This window comes from Panicum virgatum, chromosome 3K (assembly GCF_016808335.1).
Source record: "Panicum virgatum strain AP13 chromosome 3K, P.virgatum_v5, whole genome shotgun sequence".
Lineage (NCBI taxonomy): Eukaryota > Viridiplantae > Streptophyta > Magnoliopsida > Poales > Poaceae > Panicum > Panicum virgatum.
In genome coordinates this window covers 11,961,469-11,981,258 of record NC_053138.1, presented here as the reverse complement: position 1 = coordinate 11,981,258, position 19,790 = coordinate 11,961,469, and the positions used below count along the sequence as shown (strand labels likewise).

The 19,790-nt window shown below is 44.9% G+C and overlaps 1 pseudogene; it reads right to left on the bottom strand.

Moving 5' to 3' along the window:
* Positions 1 to 1,815: 1,815 nt before the first annotated feature.
* Positions 1,816 to 18,085, bottom strand: LOC120697621 (annotated as a pseudogene).
* Positions 18,086 to 19,790: the final 1,705 nt, after the last annotated feature.

Here is a 19,790-nt window from a genome sequence, read left to right as displayed (position 1 = left end):
TTTGGGTTTAGTGATTTATCGTGTGAGTTGAACTAATGGTCGTGATTAATTTAATTATAGAGGATTAACACCTGAGGTGTTACACTATAGGCCTGTCAAAGTCCTTGTAAGATTTTGTGTTTCACCAACTAAATGCTCAAACCAACTTTCGTGTCAAAGAACTAGTAGAATAAGCCCAACAAGCTTGGTAATGGTCTAGCACCATTTGCATTCCCGATCACAAACTTGGAAGAATAGCACAAAACACTTTGCTTTTGTGATAACATGCCTCTCTTCGCCACTTAGCTACGGCATCTTCCTTCTCGCTCAACCTGAACTGTCAAGCTCTTTAAGCTATTCCCTCAGTGTAACCGTCTTATGAGCTGCCCCTTTGCCCATATACTCAATGAGGTGCCCTCTATCGTCTAATACTATTTTCATTAAGGTTTCTTCTTTTGGCATTTCAACAGACGATAGGTTCTATATTCGAGTTATAGGGGTTGTTTGGTTCCAAGAGCTAAACTTTAGACCATATCACATCAAAAAAATTAGCATTTAGAACTATTAAATAAAGTCTAATTACAAAACTAATTGCAAAATTTTGGGACTAAACTACGAGACAAATCTAATAAGGTATATTAATTCATAATTAGCGAATAGTTGTTGCAGCATTACTGTATTAAATCATGGATTAATTAGGCTCATTAGATTCGTCTCGCGAATTGGCACCCATCTGTCAAAAAAATTATAAATAGATTTTATTTAATACTCGTAAATTTTTTTTTGATGGGATAGGGGCTAAAAAAAGCTTGGGAAACAAACAGCACCATAGGGAGAGCACATAAATCATAGGGAGTAGAACATATATTACATACATTCTTAAATTTATGTCGTTTTAGAGTTTGTGCTGTAACAAACGAGCCAAAAAATTTCAGTCATCAATACACAAGAAGAAATTGTTAGGATTTGGGACATAAAAATGAGACTTGTTAATTTGTCGAGATAAAGTTATTTATTATTTTTCAAAGTTGTCATGATAGTTTCATCTTTTTTTAATCAGACAACAAATTTTCACCAAAATTATCCTAATTTTTATCAATACTGGCTGGTACAAAACCCTACTGGAGGGTACCCACTTAAGGTTGGTTACGGGCCAAAAATAAATAAATCACCGTCCGTTTCAGGATTTTTTTATGCGTATATACACAAAGCGACGTACATGTACGGATGTGATAACTAGAACTTAGAACAGGCTGTACAACGCGGCCGCACAGGCAATCAGCTACCATAATAGCTCTCCAAAATACCATGGTATCTAGCAAACTGCAGCAGAATGTGCCGTGATGATAACTAGAGAAAACAATAGGAAATCGGAAAATAGAAAAGCAGCCTGCTTTCTTCTCTTGCCTGCAATGGTGGATTTCCCTTGGATACCAGTACACATTGATTTGAAAAACTTTTTTACCTCCAATTTACTGGAAGAAATGTTTAGATCACAAAAGGGCAAAATCCAGAAAATTTTAACCAAATATTAAAAGTTAACCAAATTTAACCTAATGCAAAACAATACCTGCTGGCACAACAACGCCTACTGGAGGCTGGTACTATATCACAGGCTCTACTCTCTCCATATTGTAAAGGAAATCATTTTGGACATCGACACGGTCTCAAAAAACAATTTTGACCACAATCTTTTTGCTACGAAAAACTTATAAAATCTAGTTAACATATACTTTTACGAAACTACATTTCAAGATGAATCTACTTACATCGCTTTCATATTTTCGAACTCAACCTAAAAAAATTTATTTATAGTCAAAGTGTAAAATGTTTGACTTAAACAAACTAAAATAGACTTCCTTTACAATATGGAGGGAGTATGGCAATTAAGGCCTTCAATACACATCAGCATGTTAACATTTTGCTTTAATTCATCTAACAGAATGAATGCAAAACCTCATATTTAATGCCTCAAACCTTTTGCAGCAAAACCTCATATTTGATGCCTCAAACCTTTTGCAGCAAAACCTCATATTTGATGCCTCAAACCTTTTGCAGCAAATGACCCCGAGAGTGCTTTCAAAAAAAAGGAAAGATATTTCCCACTATCTATTGGAGATTAGGTTAGGTAAAATATATAATTCTGTGGTGTCTAAATCCTAAATCATACAATGAATGGATCAACTAAACCCTTTTCCTATGTACAGGGTAAACAAAGTTGGGTGACCGACTGGACAAAAGGTCAAGGATGCACTATAAATCTATTGGCAGGCATCTGTAAGCATTCTACTTTGTACATGGCTCCCCCTCACTGGCCGACAAAGAACGGACTCTCCCTAGCCTTCTTTTTATCAACTCCCAAAAAACTTGAGTTGTTAAGCTCCCATCATGAGCCACTCCTGTGATCCAAAATGTTGTCACCGCCAAAATACTGTTGGGTTACTGTTATAAACTGCACGGTCCTGGATCTCTAAGATAGATACATGCCAATCCACAAGCCTAGCTTGAATGCATTTGCATAGCACAAGTCCTATTGGGAATAGCCACCAGCTGGTTTCATCCCTGCCAAGAGTTTAGAGGTTAAGGTTCTTAGGTAAAAGGTTGTCCAGGTATGAGTGCGTTAAGTTGCCACCTCTTAGCAGGAAGGGAATAGATGCTTACCCGCCAAAATTCCATGGCTGCATGCTTGGATGTTTCTTGTTTGATGACTTATAATGCAGAATTCCACATACAAAAGCCATGATCTGCGAGTGATGTGAACTTGTAGGTAAAGCATGATACTGTACTGTAGCTACTGTGAAGAAAGTAAGTATACACCCTTCACGTGAAAAATGTACAACATACACATGCAAGGAGCAAACATTACTTAAATGGAAATCAGGAAGATTTCAAAACAAAACAAACCAGATCACACATTCTCAGTTTTTTCTCTCTCCTGACAAACCATTGGGAAAAAAGGTCACTACTGTCTAGTGTCTACTGCTGAGTTTTACATGATAAACTGGGCGTAGGAATAAGGTTCTGTGTGTTAATGCCCAGTCTTCTGCTTATGTAGGTATATGAGGGTGCATGCTTGAAGTCTTAATGGCAATATGTAATCCCCAATAAATGCTCTAGCAGACAGCAATGATGCTACATAACTCCCATGATTCTAAACCTAAACAACCTGATGAGCTTGTAAAAGCAAAATCTAGATACAGACAAGGATGGATGAGTACTTACAACATTAACCAGTGATGTAATATTCCACAATGCATACACACGAGCAAGGCCAGCTGACCGCCGCGGTCCATGACTAAAAAGAGCATTTATCCCAGCAGGAAATGGTGCCAGTATCCCAAGAGGAAGAATAAACAAGACTAACAAAACATCAACTATTGAATATGAATATAGTTGGAGGAAAGTAAGCAAGACTAAGCTGAAATCTGCAAGAAGCAATATTGAGATGACTAGGCCAACGAGGTCCTGCAGTTCAAAGCAAAAGAACCATGGTGAGTGCAAGATGCCGTAAGTCTCGTCATATGGACACTATGACTATGTACTGTCAAGATGACAATCACCTGATGTCCAACTGGTTTTGTATTGTGCAAGATAAGAGAGAGAGGGTAAAACAAATCTCTCCTGTCTTTGGGCATCTTTAAGTTTTCAACATTGAGAATGGTGCCAGTTATCCTTTTACGCAAAAGAGCCTCGTTGGACATTGAGTGTCCCAATTGAGAATCAGCATAAGTATTCTGGTTTCTGTATGATATAGGGGGAATGATTAGGGAGACATGATGATCAGAGGGAAAGAATACAAATGCTCAGGCAAGTAAGAGATGACTCACACTGAATGCTGATCGGTTTTAATTACAGAGCCATCTTGAAGTTCAGCAGCCACCCCTTCCCCCAGAGCATGAAGAACAAGACCAAACTGACAGTAATCTAATGCTGTAGTTTGGAACCATGCAAGGTCAACACGCACCCGGTAAGTGTTCAACGCAGGATTTGCATGAGTTTCAAGCCATTTGAGTACAGGAAGAAATGTTGCATTTAGATTTCCACGACGAACCAAACGCAACTGGGCATTCAATCCGGCTACAAGACGATGCCATATTGACGATGGTACAGCCTATAAAGAGATTCAATAAGTTGAGAATAATTGGTTTAATTCAGCAATTTGGTACAGTCTGAAATGTTACAGAATCAACCTGACTTATAAGACTTGTAACCACTCTGTCACTGTGAAGTGAAAATGGAGCCATATAACTTCCATCACCTCCAAAGATAAGGGACATTGGAAACCTTTGATGAAGTCGAGGGGGGAGATCAGTCCTTTTCTCATCCCCACCAAGGAAGAAATCTAAATAACCCAGCATTAAATCTGGAGTAGCAGCTACCTACAAATTTGAAAACCAGAAATTATCAATCGGCAAGACTAAGAATGCAACCTATGCTTTCTGATACTACTTAAGTTGCAGGTAATGCATAGCCACAGAAATAACTGTAAAGTTATCTGGCATGTTCATGGGTACCTTTTACCAATTTTGTCGGACATAATGCAATCATGAAATTGAAATATTAGAAAAGAGCTGCACATAAAGCAGAAAATAATATATACATGCCTTCAGCCCTTCATAAAGTGCCCGTGAACGGCAGGACCGTAAGCATGAATGATCATATTCAGATCGAACAAATTCACGTATTTTTTGTAATTTCATTCTCCTGCGCCACTGTTGCCAGGACCATGCCATCGGATATGAAAGTATACAGAGAATACTATAAATTGAACCCTCCCACCATTGATAGGCTGCAAGAGCATTTATCTCATCAACAAACTTGTTAAATGCATCCTCATACCTGGAAAAAATAGTCAGGACAACATTCAGGGAAAAGGTATAATTGATTCGAGAAAGAAATCGGTAAAGAATTGAAAACAAACAACAAAATGGTAGAACTTGAACAGAGGATGGGCATATATATACACAATCTCTGAAATTTGCTCTGGTGGGGTGTGTGGGAGATGCCAAGGTTCACTGAAGGTGTTTGGGCCCCTGAAATACATCCTGTGCACATGACAGTGAGATTCTTCTGCTCTGTTTGTTTCCAATACCTGCACCATAAGCAGAAATTTCAGTAAAACTGAAATTGATCGCACCACAGCTTAATAAGATATTGAATCAGTAGATAGAATGAATTTCACAACCTCGTTCAGTGATTCAAGGAAAGGAAAAGAGTGATCAATTTGGGAGCTGTGCTGAGTCGGTGCTGGCCCAGGCAACTCATCAGTACCAACAAACTTCATCCGAGCAATACTCAGAACAAGAGCTAACAAAACAAGAAGGCCAGAAAGAAGCAGGCCAAACAACCAAGGTCCACCAAATGTATATATCAGCTCTTCAAGAGCAGTAAAACAGCGAGGCATGTGATATCTATCAGACACGCATTTGTATGGGCATGGGGTTTCAGCAACACCTCCTGTCAAAAACATAATGCTAAGTTTAGAACACCCAGGCAAACTGACAGAAAATTTCCATAGTTAACACAAAAGTTCTGAAACAACAAAAAAAAAGAAATGGAATTAAATAACCAGAAGACAACAGACGTGAAACTTATATACAAGCGAGACCCAGCCTAACACTATTTCATATTTTGTAATATGACTTAAGAAAAGATGAGGACACCATTGAAAGGTTTCTTTATAGACACCACAGATATATGTATGTCAGAGATCAAAAGCATATAGTTCCTGTCTGCTACTTATAAGACGTGCTCGATCTGCGGTTTAGATTAATGTTTCTCAAACGAGAAGAAAACACAGCAAAAACTACCTCGGATGCTTATGTATGCAGCACGGTGAGGTAGCTCATTTGGAGGGCATGGTGAGCATAAGGATTTAGATGATCCAGTAATATTCTTGTATGTTCCTGAAGGACATTCCTGTATTTTGCCACAGAAAGCATTGCAACAGTAAGAAGTAGCAATATCTAGTTAAACTAAAAACTATAGGTATAATTGAGGGTTCCTTCTAGGTTGATAAGTGTACGTTGATGTCATGTGGTTGCACAAATAGTAACAGTAAACTACAACGAGGCCTTTTAGTCAACAAGACCATTTGGGCTAGAGATGAAACCCAACAAGAGGCACAGAAAAAGCATAAGGAGGTGTTTGTAGAAATAATAACAGTGGTCTCCCTAACCTACTAAGCTATCTCACCCCAAAGCTGTGCCCATTCTCAGAGTTCTATTAAAATATAGCAGAGCACAAAAAGCTTGCAACTACATTGTATTGTGTCCCTGATACACAAGAAAACTAAAATGGGGAACAAATCTTCTGAACGTAACACTAACACATTATATGATTTGGCCCGAAGGAGGTAAGGCAGCACATCTGATGTCATAAGTTACCTTGCAAAATGTTCCATAAAGACCTTTTGGGCAATCCTTTCCTGTGACTGTTCCATTCTCACCAGGAAAACCATGGCCTTTACTGACTCCACCTCTGTAGCAGAAACAAACAATCAACTCAGCAATTTAGCGACACAATGAAAAAAGTTTGAAGGCACTTAAGGCATCATCATCGAACAATAAAATACAATAAAAAACAAAGATTCAAAAGAAACCACTGGGAGAAGACATCTCCCTGACTCAAGGCATCCAAACCCTTTAGGGAGGTACTCACACGACCTACGAGCACACCAGTTGAGCATGTGAGAAGAAGGTTAATACTAAAATGTGGAACCCAGGTGTGCAAAACAAAATTGAAACGAAGACTAATACTAAAATGTGGAAGGGGTGAAAAAGGCACTAACAGGAGAAAGCGAAAAAATAAATTTATACTGGTGGTGAAAACCCAAAGGACTGAAAAAACAACATAAAAGTGAATAACAATTCTGCCTTCTTGTTCCCTCTCAGTCTCCTATCCTCAGCAGCACAAAATGCTGTAGGATTATTAAAACTAAACAATCATGCAAATACAGTGCATACAAAATAAGGCCTTCAACATAATTCAAAACTACTAATATAAAGGAAGAGGGGCTGACAGACAGAATCAGAATTAAAACACACCTTGTAATTATTGTTCCCTTAACTGTTGCAAAAGGAACATAATCATCTCCAGTGGGAATATCGGACCAGTGAAAGTGAATCCGACCCCCTCCACCTCCACCACTGCCATTGCTTCCAATCCCGCCGACACTAGAGAGTACAGAGTCCTTCTTTAGGAGTAAAGTCCGCACAAAAAGTAGAATTGTACCCCCAGAACCACCACCAGGTCCTCCAATTGTGGCATGAGATGCCACGCCAGTAAAACTACCACCATTTGCCTCAATTGAGCCAGAAAGGGAGAGGTTTGGCAGAGATTGCTCCAAAGAACCCATCACTAAAAATTTGCACAACAAAAGTGCTATTAAGAGGTACAATGACTGAGTAGAGGGCAACAATGATAGTAGATATACAATATTTGATACCTATTATACCACCACCAGCCGTTGAAGATGCACTGACATTGCCGCTGCCACTGCCAAGTTCACAAGGTAAATCAGCATGACCATATGCAGGTCCACCCTCTGCATGATCGCCACTATAACTGCCATCACCACCTTTACCACCATGCCCACCCCCACCACTAATCCCACTGCGTATCACTTTCCCCTGTCCAATTCCACCCTGACAGCCTGCAAGCAGAAGAAACTTAAAATTCCAGAATAACTAGCAAATTCCATTGTATGCTGATAACTAGCAAAGAATCTCTAAACTACAGTATCCACATCAAATTCCAATAACCGTTAAAAGTATGAGTGATGAGTCCAAAGACACGCCATTGCTTAATTTGGACCGTTCATCCATTCTACCAGTTCAAATAAATATTTCTTCAACCATATCCCTCAAGGACAGTAGACAGACAGCAGTTTCCCTTCCCCAACCTACTTGAGGATGAGCTCAGCCTCAGAAGCCTGGAGATCTAGCCAACGCTTGCACCTCCCCACGGACGGCGCCAAATGTCGTGGGCTTTTGGGGGTACCCACAGCCGGGTGGCGGAACGCACCCGCCTATTCCCCGAGGGGAAGTACTCGGGGAAGCGCAAGGCGATTACGCCGATCTAGCTTGGGGGCAAGAGCGCAAGAACACACGGATTTAGAGTGGTTCAGGCCGCCGGAGCGTAATACCCTACATCCACTGTGAGATGAATTGCTCTTAGTATGAATGAGTCTATCCTCTGCCCAGCTGGGGCTTGAGTTCTTTCCTAACGGGCGTCTCCCTTTTATAGAGCAAGGGGACGCGTACACAGTCGTTAGACCCCGACAGGTGGGTCTAACGTGGATGTATAGTATACTGCACAGGAAGCTTCAATGGAGCTACAGCGGGTGAGGATCTCTTCTCGGATATGCTTCATCGCCCTGTAGACTCTCTGACCGAGGGGAGTCCTTATTTGTCCCATCGGCGAGGCGTCCGTTGGAGCAATGTAGCTTGCGGCGTAGACTGCTGGGTCTACCGTGTAGGCGTCATAACGGGCGAAGCCGAGCCGTCGTGTCCAACTGGCATAGTAGACTGTGAACGGTGCCAGCGACTGTACTATGCGCCTTGGTAACACGCGACCAACAGTGCAACCTGGCAAAAGCCGCCTCGGGCTCTGCTGTGGCAAGGCGCACTTCCGTCTACAGCATTGAATGCGATAGGTAGGCGAGTCTTCCAGTGGAAGCCAAGCAGTACCGCGCGCGTGCCCGCACCTGTGGTCACGTGGCGGCTCCGGACCCAGGCGGGGTGTCGGTTCCACCCGCTGAGGGGTCCGGATAGTATATGGGGGTCCGGGACCCGGCGGGGTCCGGGGCCCCCAGCGGTTTCGGCGGAGGGCTACCTCCTTCCTGGACACGTGGCGTCACCGGACCCTCCCCGAGCGGGGAGCGGGTCCGGGGCCATTTGCCGGGAGAGTAGGGCTCCGGACCACAGGGGTCCGGCTGCTCGTTGGTCAGGGCGTAGCTAAGGATAACTACGAGACCCTTGCCTAGACACAGCAGGAGGGGGTACCCCAGTCCTGGGGTACCGACAGTGTGGCCCCCGGGCCCACCTCGGGGGAGGTACGAACCCACGGGTGGGCCACCATTATGATGTGTTTCCACGCAGCTTGGCTGTGTCGGCGTGCTCTTGTCGAGAGCGGGTGCTCTGGACCCCTTGAAGGCCGGATCACTTGTTGCCAGGTTCAGGTACTAGAGTGCTCTCCGTAGGGCGGCGAAGGTGTAGGCTTGGGGTACGGAACCAAGCCAAGCGGCTACACAGACCTCGGACCGCCCAGGGAGCGAGAATCACTTCCCCGGACCTGGCTCCTGGCGACCGTGGCGAGCGGTCTCCGCCGGAGCGGGCCACCGGAGTGGACTTTGAGTCGACCGTGGCGAGCGGTCTCCGCCGGAGCGGGCCACCAGAGTGGACTTTGAGTCGACCGTGGCGAGCGGTCTCCGCCGGAGCGGGCCACCGGAGTGGACTTGAGTCGACCGTGGCGAGCGGTCTCCGCCGGAGCGGGCCACCGGAGTGGACTTTGAGTCGACCGTGGCGAGCGGTCTCCGCCGGAGCGGACCACCGGAGTGGACTTTGAGTCGACCGTGGCGAGCGGTCTCCGCCGGAGCGGGCCACCGGAGTGGACTTTGAGTCGACCGTGGCGAGCGGTCTCCGCCGGAGCGGGCCACCGGAGTGGACTTGAGCTGTTGCCATCGATCCACCGAGATACGTTACCGGACCTCATGGCGGGGCATAGGAAACCATGCCTTATACTAGAAAGGAGTCCGTACCTCTAGAGACGGCAGCCCCGGGTACTAGGGTACTCGTAACAGGGCAGTGAAGTGCGTAGGCTTAGGATATATTACCAGGCTAAGCGGCTACGCAGAACTCCTCCGCCCCAGGATACAAGCACCACTTCTCCGGGACAGGTCCCTAGGAGTTCGGACCGCCTTCCAGCTAGAAGGGGTGTCCCTACCTGACCACAAGCCAGCAACTTAGTTTGGATCGTTAGCAACAAAAGGAAAGACTCCGTGCAGGGGAAAGAAACATGCAAGCTGAACGGACAAGTGCTATCAGGTTAATGTAAAGATAGGACTGAAAAAGCAAATCTCCTTCATTACTTGATTCGTGGTGTACATCAGAGGTCGGAATTACGAGGGCGGACCTCTACCGCTCTGGACCACTTGCTGGTGTCGCCTGTTTGTGCGATGAAGCCAGAGGTAGGGTTTATAAGGGCGGACCTTTACCGCTCTGGACCACACGTAGGCACCATATCATTACAAAGGAGAAACCAACTCAGTCCTATCTAGTGATAACCTACAGCCGCTGCCCCGTAAGGCGTGCACGTTGCTGGCCGTAGTGGAGCTGCCACCTTGGAGGTTCCTCTCAGCTGTTGGGGGCGAAGGCGCCCTGGACGTGCCTTCACAGCATCATCCAGCATCACCTCGGGAGCTCAGGGGGCCCTTCCCTGCCTAAGAACTATCATATGCCTAGGTAGCATAGAGACAAATTCTTTGGCTTTGAATGGGAGTGGCCCAGCCGCCGCCGTCTGCCGCCAGCCCGTTGATCGCTCATCTCGAGCTGGGTGCTCATTTGGATGAGTACGGAGCGTGGAGAAGGGCGGTCGTTCGCCGGCTCGACCTTGGTGCTGGCATTAGGCCCCCGCGCCTGGTGGCGGGATCCTATCTGCAGCAGCACCGAGAGAGACCCGGTCCTGGCGAGGGAGGAGACGGCGGTAGACTTCCCCCGGGCCACAGCGGTCGGCTCCAGGCTTCACATTGAGAGAGAGCCTTGAGCCGACGCCATGCCGCCGCAGGGGAGTCCTGGTGGTTGCTTGAGAGAAAACCTTGAGCCGACGCAGAGGTGTTGTAGGGTGACGTACAGCGGGCGTCTCCGCGGCGTGCCACCGCGTCGGCTCTGAGGTGTCGCAGTGGCGACGCACAGCAGGCGCCGCTGTCGTGCGCCGCCGCACCGAGGGCACCGCTGCCTCGGCGCTGTGGCATGAGGCGTAGGTGCCGCCATGCCTCTCTTCATCTACTCGTCGCCGTTGCAGAGGATGAGCTCAGCCTCAGAAGCCTGGAGATCTAGCCAACGCTTGCACCTCCCCATGGACGGCGCCAAATGTCGTGGGCTTTTGGGGGTACCCACAGCCGGGTGGCGGAACGCACCCGCCTATTCCCCGAGGGGAAGTACTCGGGGAAGCGCAAGGCGATTACGCCAATCTAGCTTGGGGGCAAGAGCGCAAGAATACACGGATTTAGAGTGGTTCAGGCCGCCGGAGCGTAATACCCTACATCCACTGTGAGATGAATTGCTCTTAGTATGAATGAGTCTATCCTCTGCCCAGCTGGGGCTTGAGTTCTTTCCTAACGGGCGTCTCCCTTTTATAGAGCAAGGGGACGCGTACACAGTCGTTAGACCCCGACAGGTGGGTCTAACGTGGATGTATAGTATACTGCACAGGAAGCTTCAATGGAGCTACAGCGGGTGAGGATCTCTTCTCGGATATGCTTCATCGCCCTGTAGACTCTCTGACCGAGGGGAGTCCTTATTTGTCCCATCGGCGAGGCGCCCGTTGGAGCAATGTAGCTTGCGGCGTAGACTGCTGGGTCTACCGTGTAGGCGTCATAACGGGCGAAGCCGAGCCGTCGTGTCCAACTGGCATAGTAGACTGTGGACGGTGCCAGCGACTATACTATGCGCCTTGGTAACATGCGACCAACAGTGCAACCTGGCAAAAGCCGCCTCGAGCTCTGCTGTGGCAAGGCGCACTTCCGTCTACAGCATTGAATGCGATAGGTAGGCGAGTCTTCCAGTGGAAGCCAAGCAGTACCGCGCGCGTGCCCGCACCTGTGGTCACGTGGCGGCTCCGGACCCAGGCGGGGTGTCGGTTCCACCCGCTGAGGGGTCCGGATAGTATATGGGGGTCCGGGATCCGGCGGGGGTCCGGGGCCCCCAGCGGTTTCGGCGGAGAGCTACCTCCTTCCTGGACACGTGGCGTCACCGGACCCTCCCCGAGCGGGGAGCGGGTCCGGGGCCATTTGCCGGGAGAGTAGGGCTCCGGACCACAGGGGTCCGGCTGCTCGTTGGTCAGGGCGTAGCTAAGGATAACTACGAGACCCTTGCCTAGACACAGCAGGAGGGGGTACCCCAGTCCTGGGGTACCGACAGACAGACATCCTCTTATTTAAGCCCCACAGTGCAGAAGTAGAGACTCAAACAGGTAAGGGGATTATGATAAGTGGCAATAACCAAGTAACTGAATCTTATCGTAGAACTTTTCCAAACTTGTCTATAGCAAAAATATGTTGGCTTGTGGTACTGTGTATTTGGTGGTCAATAGAACATGATATCCTAACTTTCTGAGTCTCAGACCAACAAAACAATGATAGGATACCTAATCCTGTTGCGCTTATGGTCCCAGATGTCTGCACAGTGACACTTCTTGCTCGGTTAAAATTAATGACAGTTCCTTGCACAAGGCCGGAAATATCAATATCTTCAACGCGGCATATCTGCATGCCAAAAGCCAACATGGATTACAAGTAAAACTAAAAGGCAATCTCACCGCAAAAACAATTAAAATTTAGTAAATAAAATAAAGAATGAAATGCACCAGCAGTCCCCAAACATATCCCATGGTGTCATCCAGGGCCCTTAAACCCTTAGGTCCTGTTGCAGAGCTCCGGCTACTCGTGGAGTGGATACCACTAACTCCAAGAATCCATGTAGCTTAAGCTGGGCAACATCAAGGATGTTGGCAAAGCAATTTGTTTCTATTTAGACTAAAAACAGAAAATTGCAACGCTTTCTTTAGCGTACAAACTCTTCATTTGATGGGGAGTTGAGAGAGCCGCCAAAAAGTAGGCATTAAATGCATATTTTTTAGTTCCAAAACTTTTTAAATGAACCACTCAAGGTCAAAATCTTCCTAACCAACATTAACTTGCCTATTTGGCATGCCTCAAGAGTTCTCAAATACTCAAATCAGCATGAACATAGGAAGGTGCATGTTGGTTAATGGGATATGAACCGTGCGTGGTAGATACCCAAATATGCATTTTACTTTTTTAGAGTTCAGAGACCTGGGTGACACCGTGGGATAGATTAAACATCACAACTTGGGGAAGGCTACAACTTAGGAGAACTAAAGCACACCTGTAAAGTAAAAGACAATGAAGAGTTCAAGTTGCAATCCTCAGGTGGATGAAAAATTTCCATAGGGCAACTCTCGTCTTCACAGTTCAGCTTTGGTGCCCTAGTGTTGCCAACAAAATCTTATTAACAATTGACCAATGACCGAAACAATGAAAAAAGAGCATTTAACACAGGATTTGAAGGTTGTAAATTACATGTCGCCACTACTTCCATTTATAAGAGGGCCCCTTAGAACAGCTCCAGGTCCAACCTAAAAAAAATCAATTATCAATTACTACAGTTTTCTTCAAATGGCTAAGAAACACTGAAAATCTAACTGCAATAATGAAGTATTGAACTGGACCAGTTAAACAAATATAAAAAATCATGTTGCCCATATCAAGACTGTACCAGCCATCCAGCACAAACCATCCAAAGAATGGAAGAAAACAAAATTTGATTGCTTTGGTTATGAAAAGCAACATGGTTCTCTCAGGTGAATTTTAAACTTTGAAACATCTAAATTCAGCATCTTGAACTCAGATAAGTAAACACCAGAGCAAAGAATACTACAGACTAAACGCAAAACAGCCAAATACCATAAAAAAGATGCAACCCACTGATCAAGTCCCCAGACAGCAGCTTCATAACAGGCCCAATTTTATTTTTAATAACGTCAAAGATATAAAAACTATCCAACCTGTCAGAAACCAATAGAATTGCGCTAACAAAGGCACAATGGGCATGCAGTACAGTACAAATAAAATAATTTCAGATAGATTGTGAATGAACAAAAACAGAAAGGATTTTCATTTACCACTATGTTGTAAAACAGCGATAATATAAGGCGTTGTGCCTCTATAGTATCTCTTTGACCAGATAAATTTAGAACGCCTTGACCATGAATCCCAAGATTAGCATTTGAATGTATCACAGATGCTTCCTGACAAGCATGTGAACAGAAATATCACATACAGTGAAGGCAGACAGAAAAGGACATGACACACCTTACAGTTGCCAACATACCTTCAGGACTATCAAATTGCTACCTTCTAGTAGTGAAGTTGCTACTCCTGATTCTCTGCCACCATCAATAGTCATTCTCGAGTTCCACATAAGAAGCATTTTTACGGACATTCGTAAAGCGCCAAAGACCTGAATTTGATTGAAACATGGAGTGGTATACAAACAACATATAGAACATTAAATTGCAAAAGGCGTAGCAAATAACAGAGAAACAAAAGCAAAGAAGAACCTTGATTGTAGAATCACTCATAAGAAGTTCTTCAGCCAACAGCTCAAATTCTGAATAAGGATAATGTGTCAGGCCAAAAGTTAGAGTGGCACCAGCTAAAAGAATCTGTCCTTGAGCCTGAAAGTAGAAAGCGATTAAGAAAGGATACTATAGAAGGGAAGAAACATTTAGTCAGATAAATTACAAATCCACTGAAATTTATAACACATTTTGCCCTATACCACACTAACAACTGGTAATACTCTATCAATTACTTTGAAAAGAAAGCAAGCACATTAGCTGGCAATGACAATGTGCATCGTCTAACTATTATATGCAACCATAACTGATACAGATGTACTCCCTTTAGCAACAAAAAATTAACCTTTGGAGAGCATGCAATCAAAAGTTCAACCAACATTATCTTAATATGTATTTACATTTGTCAAATGAAAAATAGTACTGTCTCCGGTCATAATTATATGACATTTTGGGCAGCAAATTTGACTTGTAATTACTTAACTTTTGCTGCCCAAGACATCATCTAAATTATGATCGGAGAGGATATATATAGATTTATAAAATGTATTAAGAAAGACTTTCACAGGATCTTTTTTTTCCTTTGTTCTAAACAAACATTTTAGTAGAAAACGAGGGTCAAATTTATGTTCTGCGGATCATGTATCCAAAATGCCATTTTTTATGATTTGTAGGGAATAATATTCTGTGGCTTAAATACTACATAAAGTACAGAGAAACCCTGGAATAACAGCAATCTCCCTAGCTGGATAAGAACAAACAAAGTCGTCAAGTGCAGTGCTTGCAGCAAAATTGTATTGGCTACACTATCAATAAGACAATATTGTAAGCATTCAACCTGAATACGACTCCAGCGTAAGGGAAGAGAAACTTTGGCACGATTTCTGATAAGAATATTCGTCCAGAGTGGCTCATATGGGGGATCTAGAAAAACTGTATCAGTTTGTGTGCTCAAGTTATCATTGTTAACAGTAATACTCTTAGGTACTTCTTCATAAAGAGTTCCAGCTGCTCCTGCATTGTCCAAGCATCCTGAACTCTTCCCCCCTGTACAAGAACAACAACAACAACAAATCCTATTAGTCCCAAGCAACTTGGACTTGGGATAGGCTAGTGATGAAACCCAGCAAGAAGCACCAAAAAGAGGATTAAAAAAGTAAAAGGTATTGGCAACCATAATAGTAGTAGTAGAGCAGATCAAGAAAAAGGCAAATTTAAACATAGTAAATCAAGAAGCTTGAGGAGATTATGTACTCTCCATTCAACTATCATGGGTAACACTGGATCCCTGATACTTAGGGTTCAACCTCATCAACTGATAGACCTTACAGAATAGCAGATAGGAAGTAAGATTACATAAGGTAGAGAGGACAGGGGCAAAGAGATGGATCAATAACTTCAATATAATGATTCAAACAAAGGTAGCCTGCTTCAAAATGTGCAGTCTCTAATGCAAAACAAAATCAAGTAAATTACCATGAATAAAAATTTGGGCGTCATCATGCCTGCTGAAAACATCAATGGAGACACGTCCTCCACCTCCGCCAGCTAAACCATTGCCTCCACAAGCGCTTATTTTGCCACCTCCTCGCCTGGTTCAGATAAGGTGTCAAAAGGGGAACACTTGAACTATGAACAATCTTTCACCAACGAATTTAGCCAAAAAGAGTCCCCCCTCCCCCCAAGAATACACAGGTGGACCATATGGCATTTAAATAAGAATAGCTAGAAAAGAAGTCTACATTATAACTTAGAAACATCCAGGCTATGGAAGGACATGAGTTCAAATATCAAATTGCAAATTTTAAGTGGAAGAAATGTTGATAAAAGATTGCAACAAAACTTTATAATTCTCCATCAGCCATCATTCTCCCTCTTCTATTGCAACCAGACAAGAAATCATGTTGGCTGTTGCTAAAGTAGGGCTTGTACTTACATCCAAATATTAACTAGCGGCTTAGGTTGTCAGCAGACTAGCTCCTTGTTCTGAAATGTGTCAGTTGTTTCATTCATGCCATGCTAACTCTGATTTCCTAAAAGACTTAGAGGGTTAATATCAACTTAATCATGACCATGTTATGTTTGCCACATAATTACTCATAGGTATGACTAACAAAACCACACTAAACAGATACTCTGATGGGAGTACATTAGCTAGTATTTATCTCACAATGCCAAAGAATTGGCGGTGCTCTCCTGATTCAGTACTTTTTGTATAGCACTAACTGCCATCAACTGTTTTGCGTGCATGCTGAGTACAAATCTGGCTCAAGTTTATTAATTATCAGCATAAACAATCATCTAATTGCTCTGCTGAAAAAAAAAACTCAAGCAGGTGATATCCCATATGCTACTTATGTTTATCAATGAACTATTGCAAGAGGAACATAAACTTGATATCTTAATCATCCAAACACCTCAAGCAGGTTTCCTGTATGTATTTGTATTAAATTACCACACTACATGTGACGTGTTAATCATACAGCTTTAGCTTTACACAAACTATCCCAAATCTTGATTGGGCCCAAAGACAGAAGTTACTATAGTATGCCTTAATTTTCCCAATTGAAAAGATATTTCAGTCTTCCATTACATCAGCTCGCTCAAATGCCTGATAAATAGCTCAACCCACACAATAGGAATTAGGAAGTGAGAAATGAGAAAACCATCAGAAAACAAACTGCAATATACTCACATTTTTGTGGCCTTCAGATAGATGCTGCCCCCAGAGCCACCCCCACCCTTGGTGCCTCCATCTCCACCATCAGCAAGAACTGTTCCATTCAACACAATTTCGTTGGCGAACAACCACACAACACCACCGCCTCCCCCACCATAGTCCTTCTCGACGGTAGTCGACCCCCCTTTGCTGCCGTAGCTATTTGGGGTCTTGAGTGCAGACCACGCGTAGGTATCACCACCCCATGAGTCCTCCTGCGCCTGCCCCTTCTTAACGAAGCAGCTGGCGCCACGGCCGCCATGTCCACCGCCATCCCCATATGTCCCGGTGGGCACACCGCTGGTCTGGTCCGGCGGGCTGCCAGCGAGCGTGGTGGTGTTGACGACGGCGTCGTCGCCGAGCGTGATGTTGGCCGCCGCAAGGGAGACCCACCCGGCAATGACGCGGGCCCTGTGCCCCAGGAGGATGCCGCCGGAGAGGTTGGCAGAGACGACGCACCCGGGCCTCTCGCAGGTGACCGCGACGCCGCCGAGGATTACGAGGCTGCCGTTGCCGCTGATGTACACCCCGCCGCCCAGCCTCACCGATTTCTGGACGACGCACTGGGTGTTGAGGTCGCCCACGCCGCGGAGGTCCTCGGCGCAGGTCGCCGCCGGGGCGGCCGGCGGCGGCGGCAGCGCGGGGGGCGGGGGCGGCGTGTAGTCGTGGAACGTGAGGATCGAGTACGCATCCGCGCCGTCCGCCTCCCCCCGATTGAAACCCCCTGTTCTAGGAACCGGACCCCCCGATGCGACGGCGAAGAGGGCGAGGAGGAGGACGAAGCCGGCGGCAGGGAAGGGGAATGTGGGATGCCATGGGGTGGAACGCATCAGAGACCCAGCACCGCGCGTAGAAGGTACGGATAAGGCAGGGATTACTGCGGCGGCGGGGCAGCGACCGATCGCCGGCGACGGCGAGGTGGGCGGTCGGGCTTGGGGTTTGGTGATGGTTCGGCCTCCGCTCCGCTGCGGGCTTGTTTGCTTTCCACTCTTCCGTTAACGAAATCGAGGATGGCAGCGGAAGCGGCAGCCGGGCCGTCGGGTGTCATCGAGATTCGGGAGGAGTAGGTGGGGCTCCCTCGGTGGGATGTGGGGCCGCCGTGGCAGAGAGACAGCTGCGCGCAATTGGAAGCGGCGCTTTCGATTTATGGCTGGACGGGATGATAGCTGAAGACAGCGACTGTTTATGCGCGAATTCGCTTCGCAAATGCTAGTGCAAAATGGGCTGGACGGCATACATTTTGAGGAGAAACAAAATTTGATTGTTAGTACTAGTAGGCATCAAAATTCATAAAAATTTTGTCACCTTGTACTCCTATAGGCTATGGCGGCCAACGCAGCTCACGTTACGCGTGCCGCTCACGCCAGGCTCTCGTTGTCGCATGTTTGAGTCCGTTAGCATCTGATGGTTGTTTTTGTCTCACGCAATTTTATTGGCAATGTAAAGGATTCCTTTTTGTTTTCTCTCTTTTATCTTTTTAGGACAATAGCTTGTACACCATACTAATCTTTTGCTGGTCCAAGTGGTATTGCTCTAGGTTTGAACGACGGTCACAAAATTTGAACATTGTCACAGAAAACGGGGTACAAAGTATCATTTCGCCGGGTCATTTTCATCCCTGCTTTATAAAAAACCTCTGGCGAGGACTATACCCCGTACATCAACCCCATCACCTGGAAATTTTGTGGCTATGGTATGAACCCAACGCTATGACTTTAGTGAAAAACTATCAATCTTTGTATGACTATAAATGGTACAAGGTAAGTAGTCGTAGACTTGTAGTTGCTTGTCTGTTTGTGTAGTTTTGCCCTTTTCCCCTCACCATGCCTGATTTAACCATTTCATTGTGCCTTGTTTATGTGTTGGGTGGTTTTACTCTACTATATCGTTGCAACATAGAAAGCCATACATAACACAATTCTTACAAGGTTAAACGAGCAAGATTAGACTGAAATAACTTTTGTTAACTTCCATGTCTGTGTCGATTGGGCGGAGGAGTTGGAAATAATTGTTCTGAAGTGCCGGAGCTTTGTAGAGCACCGCTACCATCGCTACCATACTACAATCTCATTTTTCTTTTTCTTTTTCTTTTTTGAGAGAGAGGTACAATACTACGTTCTCGGATTTCATCAAAGAGGGGAACGGAAAAAAGAAAAGGAATCGTGATCTGTTAGGGAGAGGCAAGCACATCAAACAAACTACCTGTGACGTGTCATGTCAAGGTAGTCCTTGTCTAATCAGATTGCACGCTGAGATCACTTTAGATTCTCAAGCATATTGACACCTGCTGCCAGTTTCTTCTCAATTCCATCTTAGGGTATGTTTAGTTGGTGAAAAGATTTGAGTTTTTGGTACTGTAGCATATTTCGTTGTTACTTGACAAATAATGTCCAATCATGAATTAATTAGGCCTAAAAGATTCATCTCGTGCTGATCAGTTAGACTGTGTAATTGGTTACTCCCTCCATATAGGAAATAGATGACGTTTTGGACAAGATTTGAGTCAAACATTGGGAATAAATCATAAATAAATTTTAAGTTATTGAGTTTGAAAAAGTGAAATTATATGAATAGATTTGTTTTAAAAACACTTTCACAATAATATATATATATCACTTTTTAACAAATATTTTTATAAAAATAAGCAGTCAAAGTTATGCTTCGAAGACCGTGTCACTGTTCTAAACGTCATCTTCTATATGGAGGAAGTATT